This window comes from Pangasianodon hypophthalmus, chromosome 19 (genome assembly GCF_027358585.1).
Source record: "Pangasianodon hypophthalmus isolate fPanHyp1 chromosome 19, fPanHyp1.pri, whole genome shotgun sequence".
NCBI classification, from domain to species: domain Eukaryota; kingdom Metazoa; phylum Chordata; class Actinopteri; order Siluriformes; family Pangasiidae; genus Pangasianodon; species Pangasianodon hypophthalmus.
In genome coordinates, this window is record NC_069728.1 from 21704260 (window position 1) to 21715619 (window position 11360).

Sequence of the window (11360 nt, forward strand, 5' to 3'; positions counted from 1 at the left end):
AGACACGCTGCTCTATGCAGAAACGATGCTCTATGCAGACACATGGCTCTATGCAGACACGCTGCTCTATGCAGACATGCTGCTCTATGCAGACACACGGCTCTATGCAGACATGCTGCTCTATGCAGACACGCTGCTCTATGCAGAAACGATGCTCTATGCAGACACATGGCTCTATGCAGACATGCTGCTCTATGCAGACACACGGCTCTATGCAGACACACGGCTCTATGCAGACATGCTGCTCTATGCAGACACACAGCTCTATGCAGACATGCAGCTCTGTGCAGACACACTGCTCTGCTCTATGCAGACACACGGCTCTATGCAGACATGCTGCTATATGCAGACATGCTGCTCTAAGCAGACACAAGGCTCTATGCAGACATGCTGCTCTAAGCAGACACACGGCTCTATGCAGACATGCTGCTCTATGCAGACACGCTGCTCTATGCAGAAACGATGCTCTATGCAGACACATGGCTCTATGCAGACACATGGCTCTATGCAGACATGCTGCTCTATGCAGACACACAGCTCTATGCAGACACACGGCTCTATGCAGACACACGGCTCTATGCAGACATGCTGCTCTGTGCAGACATGCTGCTCTAAGCAGACACAAGGCTCTATGCAGACATGCTGCTCTAAGCAGACACACTGCTCTGCTCTATGCAGACACACGGCTCTATGCAGACATGCTGCTATATGCAGACATGCTGCTCTAAGCAGACACAAGGCTCTATGCAGACATGCTGCTCTGTGCAGACACACTGCTCTGCTCTTAGCAGACACACCGCTTTATGCAGACATGTGACTCTTTGCAGATGCATATTGTCATTGCGGTGTTTAATTGGGGCAAATCAAAGACACACTGCTCTGTGTAGACATACGTTTCTATGCAGACACACGGCTCTATGCAGACACACTGCTCTATGCAGACACACTGCTCTATGCAGACACATCACTCTATGCAGACATACTGCTCTATGCAGACACACTGCTCTGCTCTTTGCAATCACACTGCTCTATGCAGACAGACGGCTCTATGCAGACACATGGCTCTATGCAGACACATGGCTCCATGCAGACATGCTGCTTTATTTAGACACATCCGTCTATGCAAACATGCTGCTCTAGCCAGACACACTGCTCTATGCAGACACACAGCTCTATGTAGACACACAGCTCTATGCAGATACGCTTCTCTATGCAGACACACTGCTCTGCTCTGTGCAGACACATGGCTCTATGCAGACACACTGCTCTATGCAGACATACAGCTCTGCTCTATGCAGACACACTGCTCTATGCAGACATGCTGCTCTATGCAGACACACTGCTCTATGCAGACATGCTGCTCTATACAGACACACTGCTCTATGCAGACATGCTGCTCTAAGCAGACACAAGGCTCTATGCAGAAACGATGCTCTATGCAGACACACGGCTCTATGCAGACATGCTGCTCTATGCAGACACACGGCTCTATGCAGACATGCTGCTCTATGCAGACGTGCTGCTCTATGCAGACACACATCTCTATGCAGACATGCTGCTCTGTGCAGACACACTGCTCTGCTCTATGCAGACACACGGCTCTATGCAGACATGCTGCTATATGCAGACATGCTGCTCTAAGCAGACACAAGGCTCTATGCAGACATGCTGCTCTGTGCAGACACACTGCTCTGCTCTTAGCAGACACACCGCTCTATGCAGACACGTGACTCTTTGCAGATGCATATTGTCATTGCGGTGTTTAATTGGGGCAAATCAAAGACACACTGCTCTATGTAGACATACGTTTCTATGCAGACACATGGCTCTATGCAGACACACCACTCTATGCAGACATACTGCTCTATGCAGACACACTGCTCTGCTCTTTGCAATCACACTGCTCTATGCAGACAGACGGCTCTATGCAGACACATGGCTCTATGCAGACACATGGCTCCATGCAGACATGCTGCTTTATTTAGACACATCCGTCTATGCAAACATGCTGCTCTAGCCAGACACACTGCTCTATGCAGACACACAGCTCTATGTAGACACACAGCTCTATGCAGATACGCTTCTCTATGCAGACACACTGCTCTGCTCTATGCAGACACACTGCTCTGCTCTGTGCAGACACATGGCTCTATGCAGACATACAGCTCTGCTCTATGCAGACACACTCCTCTATGCAGACACACTGCTCTGCTCTAGCCAGACACACTGCTCTATGCAGACACAAGGCTCTATGCATGCACACTGCTCTGCTCTATGCAGACACATGGCTCTATGTAGACACACTGCTCTATGCATGCACACTGCTCTGCTCTGTGCAGACACACTGCTCTATGCATGCACACTGCTCTGCTCTATGCAGACACATGGCTCTATGCAGACACGCTGATCTAGAGTTGTGTGTCTTAATAATTTGCCTTACTCACACATAATCACAATGCCACCTAATAACATTAATTCTGTTCTGTTGCAATGTGCATAAAGAAACAGCAGGACACAGATGCATATTGTCATCATAGTGTTTAATTGGAGCAAACCAAAGACAGACTGCTCTATACAGACACACTGCTCTATGCAGACACACTGCTCTTTGCAGACACTTTATGAATGTTCATAAAATAAATATTTTGTTTCACTAAAGTCCTGTAAATTCTGTTATTTTGGTGATGCTTATTCTCCCTTTGTTTATATAATTGATGTTACTTTTGTGAGTAATTGTTTTGGGGACCTTTATTTTGATTTTATGTTGATTTTTGGAATTGATTGATGCCATTTTTGTATCTGCATGCTTCTCTCGCCAGTACACTTTGTGCACGCTGGAGAGAGGAGATGTACACGATGTATTTTACCCCGGGAGTGATATAGTGAACTTTGATATTCCACAGAGTGTGCTGGATCAATAAACCTCCCTTGGTTCAGTAGAAGTGGCAGTTGTCTGACCCCTTCATTTCACACAATGCAGAATGAGTAACTGGCATCAGAGTTGGACCAGCATTTAAAACATTTTCAGACATACCTTCATTTAACTTGATTGGAGTGAAGCTGGTCATGCAGTCCGAAGCAAAAGAGCCCCCAGTCTACCATGGTGATGGGTCAGACAAGCTTGGTGTGCATGAGTGGGAGGAGCTGATAAACATGTATTTGTGAAAGGGATACCATTAGCAGAGCAACATCAAGAGAGCTTATGCAGATTGATGGAGATGATGTTAGAGAGTAACACTTCATTGTAATTCAGCTCTAAACCCAGTTGAGAACCCAAAAGTTATTACTGACATCCTGAAACAACATTTCAGTGACGTTAAATATTCATATATGCCCCTGGCAGATTTCTACAGTACTGTCCTTTTAGGAGAGGATCCTGTGGAGTACTGGATGTGACTAAACAAGGCAGTGGATCTTGCAGAGGAGGCTTTGAAGAGGCTTGGGCGACAAATGGAGGGCCCATTTCGAGAAGCAGCCATGATGTTTGTGAAATACTGTCCTGATTCTGCTCTTGCCACAGTATTCCACTTCAAAGCTTCAGAAAAATGGACTGTACAGAAGATCCAAGAATAGCTTGACTGGTACCAGAATGAATTGGAAGAGCAGATGGCAGCCAAGCCGAAGCGTCCCACAGCTCATGTTCAGACATCCAATGAGGATGATGCAGTGGAGGCTGGCTCCCCAATAGACCCAGGTTAATGGGGCATAGTCAGCAATGTATACACTGCTCAGAGTCAGAACAGTTGTATGAGAACTTTGGTCAGTCTCCTAGACCATGCACTGTCTCAAAACACCCAGAATGTGGCTAAGCAGTTTCTGCCTCACCAGTTACATTCATCTCATTTAGACAATTGAGCAGTTGAGGGCCTTGCTCAAGGCCTAACATGGGTAGCTTGGCATTGGTGGGATTTGAACTCATGAGCTTCTGAACAGTAATCCAACATCTTAAACGCTGAGCATGTTCAGTGGTGAAACAGAAAGAAGGATGTTAAGTGAGAATGTGCTGCCCACACCCACACCACTTAAGCAGGCAAAAATATTAGTACAATGTGGGGGTAAAGCCACAAAGCCAAAATGTTTGTATCAGGTGGAGTTGAAAGTTTATGGAGAAAGCTGTCTAATACCAGTTCTACTTGGCCGAAGGGGATGATCTGATCATTAGCACAAATGCGATCAATTCCTTGTGCACTGCATGAAAGGTACCAATGATTATTCTAATCATACTGGGGAAAGCTGCCAGAAGATGTACCCATGTCACCAGTGAGCACAGTTGTGATGGAACCGACGAGTCCGTGTCACGAGACATCATGGTCGGCCATGTTGTCATGCCATTATGGAGTGATCGTTGGGTCCCTCTCAAAGTCAACAACTTCTCTAACAAGCCAGTCACCCTCAAGAGGAACCGCAAATTGGTGGACGTGTCCCCATGCATTGCCACTGAAGATATCGAACATTTCCAAGTTGAGCTGAAGTGTCTGGGAAGGACAGTCATTGCTCACTAAATTTGTCAGCTGATTTCAAACAGAGGCTGGAGACTGTGGGTCTTGCTGATCTTGACATCAAGTCTCGTTCTGTCAGCCATGTGACTAAGAAGAAGCTAATGCAGTTACTGGAGAGATACAATGATGTGATCTCCAAGCATGCATTGCACTGCAGAGAACTTAAGGGACTTGTCCAACACATTCAATTAATGGATGAGTGCCCATTCTGACTCCCTTATCACAGAGTGCCACCCACACACTACCAAAAGTTGTGACAAGTCTTGTCCCAAATGGAAGTACAGGGGATAATTAGGAAGTCTGTGAGTGAGAATGGTTCCCCCTTGGTTTTAGTGTGGAAGAATTATGGCAGTCTGAGGATATGCACAGACTTTAGACGGTTCAATGCAAGAACTATAAAGAACGTGCACCCACTCCCACACTAGTCTGACTGCTTGTCTGCTTTAAGCAGAAGCATCCTTTTCAGTACCATAGACCTGATATCAGGATTTTATGGCTGAAGAAATGCACTGCATTCACAACCCCCATGGGGCTGCATGAGTACAATCGGATGCCACAAGGGCTATGCAACAACCCAACCTACTTTATGCGCATAATGATGAGCATCTTTGGGGACTTGAAATTCAGCAGCCTGTTGTGTTATCTTGATGACTTTCTAGTATTTGCCTCAAATGAACAGGAAGTGTTAGAAAGACTGGAAGTCATGATCAATTGACTGAGACAGTACGATCTTAAGTTGAGACCTAAGAAATGTCACCTACTTCGGGCATCTGTCAAGTTCTTGGGCAACATCATGGACTGTGATGGTGTTTCTGTGGTTCATGCCAAAGTCAAGGCCATCTCAAAGCTGTCCAGGTTTGTTTTCATGGAACTTTTTCATGTACTCCATCAGCACAGAGAATTAAATCAGTCCTTGGTATGATCTTCTATTACCAGCATTTCATTCCGGGATGTTCTTCTTTTGGCAAAGCTGGGCAGAAAAAGAAGAGAGGAACGAAGGGAGATGCCAAAGAAGGTACCCACAGAAAGCTCAAGCCCACAGATTGGACTCCGGGATGTGACACCACCTTATCTAGCCTTAAGGAGAGTCTGCTACACAGTGTGTTATTAGCACACCCTGACTTTACTTGCAGATTTCCTTGCCCATAATTGCCCACTGGCAATCGATGCTTCTTTGGACAGACTAGGAGCCCTGTTATCCCAAGTACCTGCAGGTGAAGAGAGAGCCTGCCCAGTTGCATTCACAAGCAAAACCTTAATCTGCTCACAGAACTGGAACTACCCAGTTCATAAATTCAGGTTTTTGTCACTCAAGTGGAGTGTGTGTGAAAAATTTAGCCACTGGCTGAAGGCTCATTCATTTATGACTGACAACAAACCGCTCACTTATGTCATGACTAAGGACAAGCTTGATGCCTGTGAGTAGCTTTGGGTATCCAAACTTGCAGCTTATACCTTTGAATTGAATCACATAGCAGGTACAAATAATGTGGTGGCTGACACTCTGAGCAAAGACTCTTTTGTTAAGACAGTAGATTAATGACAGAACACTGTCATGACTTGCTTGTTGTGGCTGAAGAGGTCAAAGGAGAAGGATTTCAAGATGCCCTTCATCAGGGAGCCCAGAACTTACAAATCTTACTTCAGTCCTGTCCTGCCGTGCCTTTTGACAGTGCCACCATCAAAGCTTGCTTACGACTACATGGTCAGTGGGAAGAGACATCCCAAGAAACAGCCATGCAGCTAACCCGGTCGTTTCAAGATTCAGTACAAGCTGGTTTTGACGCCCTTCCTGCGATCACTGTGGATGAAATTTGGGGGAGTAAAGAGTCTGATCCAGTCATTTTGAAGGTCATGTCATTTGTGAACATGAAGCATCAACCATTGAGATGAGAGATGGTCAGAATTAGTCCCAGGGTCTTAAAACTTTTTAGACAATGGGACAAGTTAAAGATCCAAGATGGGATACCATACTGAGTCACATGAGATCCTTATAGTAAGCAGAAATGGTATCAGCTACTCCTACCCGCCAGTCTCAGGGGACAGGCTCTGAACAGTGTATATGTTTTTGCAGGTCATCAGGAGCAAGTAAGAACCATCCATCTAACTCACTGCACTTCCAAACATACATTTTAGACCACAGAACCATTTGTGCAGTCCCCGCTTGAAAGTATCAAGACTTCTGTGCCAAAGGAGTTAGTGTGTCTAGATTTTTGGACCATTGAAGATGTAAATAAATGCTTTATGGATGTGCTTGTCATGACAGACCATTTCTGTTAAGCTGTTAAGACTGTCAGGTGTCACCAAGTCTCACACCACAGCATACCACCAATCAAACTTTAGGCAGCATGCTCTGTATTTTGCCTCTGAAGGAGAAGCACAAGCGGCTTGAACAAATACAGACTTTAACAGTTGTCTAAAATGCCACAGTTCATGAGATGATGGGGTACGCTCCATTTCAGCTCATGTTCGGACATGTACTGAGACTCCTACTCAATGTCATGTTCAGACAAGTGTTGCACGACCCTGTGGTTGTTGATCATGGTACTTACTTGAAGTCACTGATGTCATACCTCCATGAAGCGGCAGAGATCGTGCAGAAGCACTTTGAAAGAGAGCAAAGCAAACAGGCTAAAGGTTACAACAGAAAGACCGTGTGCTAATAGCAAATAAAAGAGAAGGAGGAAAAAGGAAACTAGCTGATAAGTGAGAGTGTACACTGTACTAGACAGAAACATTCAGACACACATTTACAAGCTAGGGGATGATAAGCAGAATGTGAAAGTAGTGTACAGAAACCTGATATTGGACATTAGTTTCCTACCTGTCGAGTAGTCTGATGAGGAGGAAAATGTTCCGCCTATCGCAGATACAGGTTTTCTCACCAAAATGACTGGAGGATGGAAGTGGCAAATGGGCGAATGAGGAGTCTTTGTAGTTCAAGAGTCAGAGGATGAGGAAGTCTCAGAGACAGATCAGTCTGGTCTGGATGAAAGGAGGCCCAACGACCAGACACAAATTGAAGAAAATTGTAACGAGGGTCTGTATCAAATTGATCCCAGCTCAAAATATCTTGATGATAACCCTGACTGTAACACAGATATACAAGCACAGGTTCTGACTGACACCAAAGTTGACAGCAACAATGACACTCAGGCTGATATGGACACACAAGCTCCAGTTCTAGCTGACACAAAGGGTGTTAGATTGCGGCCAGGCAGAGTAGTTAAGAGGGTGAACAGATTAATTGAGTTCAGAGACCCTTTTATGTTCAAGGGGTGAGAAGTCACTTTAAGAGGAAATCAACCATTTGATGAACTGTTCAAGGCCCACTTTGTGTTTGGTGCCTCTTACAGCAAGGTACTGTATAACATGTACACCTTCATTTAAACAACTGTTTTTCAACTTGTGGTATCTCAGAAATGTGTAAAGTGATATACTTTATCACAGTGTAGTGTTAATGTTATTTTATCATATTGCCCAGCCCTACTGGGCTCTGTTTTTTCTTTCTTTCTTTCTTTCTTTCCTTTCACTTTCAAAGTTGCAAAGAAAGACTGTGATGTTACAAGCTTAAATACGCAATACAAGAATATGGCATAAAAATGTGTCTGTTTTCAAAAAGGGTTTTCAAAAATAATATTTTTTTAAATGCATCATAAATAAAAACATTAGTGTGTCATGGTAGTGCCGGTAATGGAGCTGAACTACACTACCCATCAGCCACAGTACATCACATGATCATGTCACATGACCATGAGCACCTAAATCATGTTGTTGTCTAATTAGCACTAGTACATAAGTGACATCTTTTATGGCACTTTTGTTGTGTACCACCATGTTATGGTTTGTCCCTTGTCTGTTGACTACAGTCCATGGTTATGCTTATACTGTAATCTTCTTTCACTTTTTAAGTTAATAAAAGCCTGCACTTGCATCTGCTTCCACTACCAATTCCTGACATAGTGTGGTTTCTGTAAAATTCCAAAACCAAATGTAAACTTTTAGCAAACTAGTTTAATACAGAAAAATTTTTCATGGTCAAAATAGTGAAATTTGTTTGGAACATTCATATCTTTAAACGATCCACATAATGAATATAAACAGATTAAAAAAGATCTAAGTTTAACTTTTGTAGTAACTTAAATTTGCATTGTCAGTGAATTCAGTGTAAGTTAGAAAAATTGGATGTAAATAGCAGTGACAGTACTTGTAACTTTACAATATACTGAGTTCAGTATATTATTGGGTTGATGTTTTCTTTTTCTTGGTAAACACATCGCAGATTATCAGAACAAAAGATGAGATGAATGAATTCTATGCCCCATTTTGGAGGCACTCAACACTGAGCCACAGAAGAGGGTTATGGAAACTGGGAGCACACTGGGAACACACTTCATTCATAATCACATCGCGTATGTGGGCATGACTCAAGAGTCAAGCCTGCTCATCATAGCTGGCTGATGTCTTTGCAGACATAGTCAACCTGTCCCTAGCGCAAGCTTCAGTACCCACCTGCCTCAAGGCAACCACCATTGTGCCCTTCCCAAAGAAGAGCACAGTGACCTGCCTTAATGACTATCGACTGGTTGCACTGACTCCAATTGTGATGAAATGTTTTGAAAGGCTACTCATGACCGATATTCATAGAAACATACACTCTAGACCCTCTCCAAATTGATTATCACCAAAGCCAGTCCACAGACGATGCCGTCAACACTGCAATCCACACAGCTCTCTCACATCTAAAAAGCATAGAGCATTGAGAGCTTTTACTGTTTACAGCTTAGCATTCAATATAGTTATCCCAACCAAATTGTGGAAAAAAACTCCTCACTGTCAGACTGAAGCCCAAACTCTCAATCTCTCTCTAAATGCCACCAAAACCAAGGAGATGATTGTCAACATACAAAAAAGGACGGAACAGCATGTACCATTACACATAGGGGAGACTGAGGTGGAGAGGGTGAACACCTTCAAATTCCTTGGTGTTCACAACAGTGGATCATGAAGGAAGTCCCAGCAGTGACACAGCCTGTTTAGACCATGACATGAACTACATGGCTAAGAAACAGTTTTTATTTGCTGGACAGGTCAGTGTGACTAATGTAGACTCACTGGAATCAGCTTTGCAGCACAGAATGCTGGCTAAACTTCTGGTCATAACCAATGACACTCACTCCCTCCATGAACAACTAATCATGCAGCAGAGCACTTTCAGCTCCAGACTGTACAACTCATCCACTCTGTGTTATCTGTGCAGTAACAACTTTTCTTCTCACATTCTGCCACACTGTATTTATTATTTATTCTTTTTCTCATGGACGCATTCTAATGATTGTTACCTGCACTACAACTACTTCGCCTACTTTTGTTGCTACTTGCATCTTATTTTATTCTTACTTACTTTAGTTTATTAAGTATGGGTACTGTAATTTGTGTTCTCTGTGCATAGTCTGTGTCCTTTTAATTTCTGTTTTTTATTGTACTGCTGCAATAAAACAGTTTCCCTCAGGGATCAATAAAGAGCTCTCTCTGTCTGTCTGTCTGTCTGTCTATCAAGGGATCTCAGGGGATCTCGGGATGGACTTGAATATCAGGTGGAGGTGTGAAACAAAAAGCTTCAAACCAGAAGAGGAATATGTCTGCTTAATGGTGCTGATTCATAATTATTTTATAATCAAGAAAAGTAAATAATAATTATAAATATAATTACACTATATGGCCAAAAGTTTGTGGACACCTGACCATCACACCTACATGTGCTTGTTGAACATCCCATATCCAGATTTATTCCCTCTTTGCTGTTAAAATAAGCTCCACTCTTCTGGGAAGACTTTCCACTAGATTTTGGAACATGGCTGTGGGGATTTGAGTTCCATTCCAACCATGTCTTCATGGAGCTCGCTTTGTGCACAGGGGCATTGTCATGCTGGAACAGGTTTGGGCCTCTTAGTTCCGGTGAAGGGAAATTGTAATGCTACAGCACACAGAGACATTCTGTACAACTGTGTGCTTCTGACTTTGTGGCAACAGTTTGGGGAAGAAGCACATACTTTTGGCCATATAGTGTATAGAGACAGATCATAGACAATATAAGGTAAAATCAATAAAGGTACATTCACTGACCAATTAATTAGAAGCAGTTAATATTAAGATCATATATCAGACTGGAGAAAAAGTTGTCTAAGTGGCATGACTGTTGGTGCCTGATGGGCTGGTTTGAGTAATACAGAAACTGCTGAGATTTTTTTCTCCTGGGATTTTCACAGATAACCAAAAAAAAAAACCCCAGTGTGTGCAGTTCTGTGAGTGTGTAAACACTTTGTTGATGAGAGAGGTCAAAGGAGAATGACACACTGGTTCAAGCTGACAGGAAGGCTACAGTAACTCAAATAACCACTCTTTACAACAGTTATGAGCAGAAAAGCATCTCACAAGACAGTTTACCTAGCTTGAGAATGAAGTTCCTAATAATTTGGTTGTTTAGTGTTTATTTACAATTTAAATCGTTCCCTCTGTCATCAGGAGATCAGGATTATATAAATAACCCATTAAAGCTGTATAGTTGTATAGTTACAATATTATAATCTATAGGTACATTTAATGTTGTGCAACATCAGTAAATAAGTTAGTTCCTGTTCTCACTTATAGCTCTCTCTCAGCTATAATCAGTCGTTCCCTCACCGGCCTCTCTTGCAGTTAATAAGACAAAAAATGCAGCATGTCATGTTACAGAGAAACCACAAAGCGTAAACTCCTCTGTCCTGAAGATGTCAGAAAACTTTGGAAAACTTCATCACGTGAATGATACATTTTTAATTTAGTTTGTTATAAATGAATGAGCTGTTACTATAGTAGTGT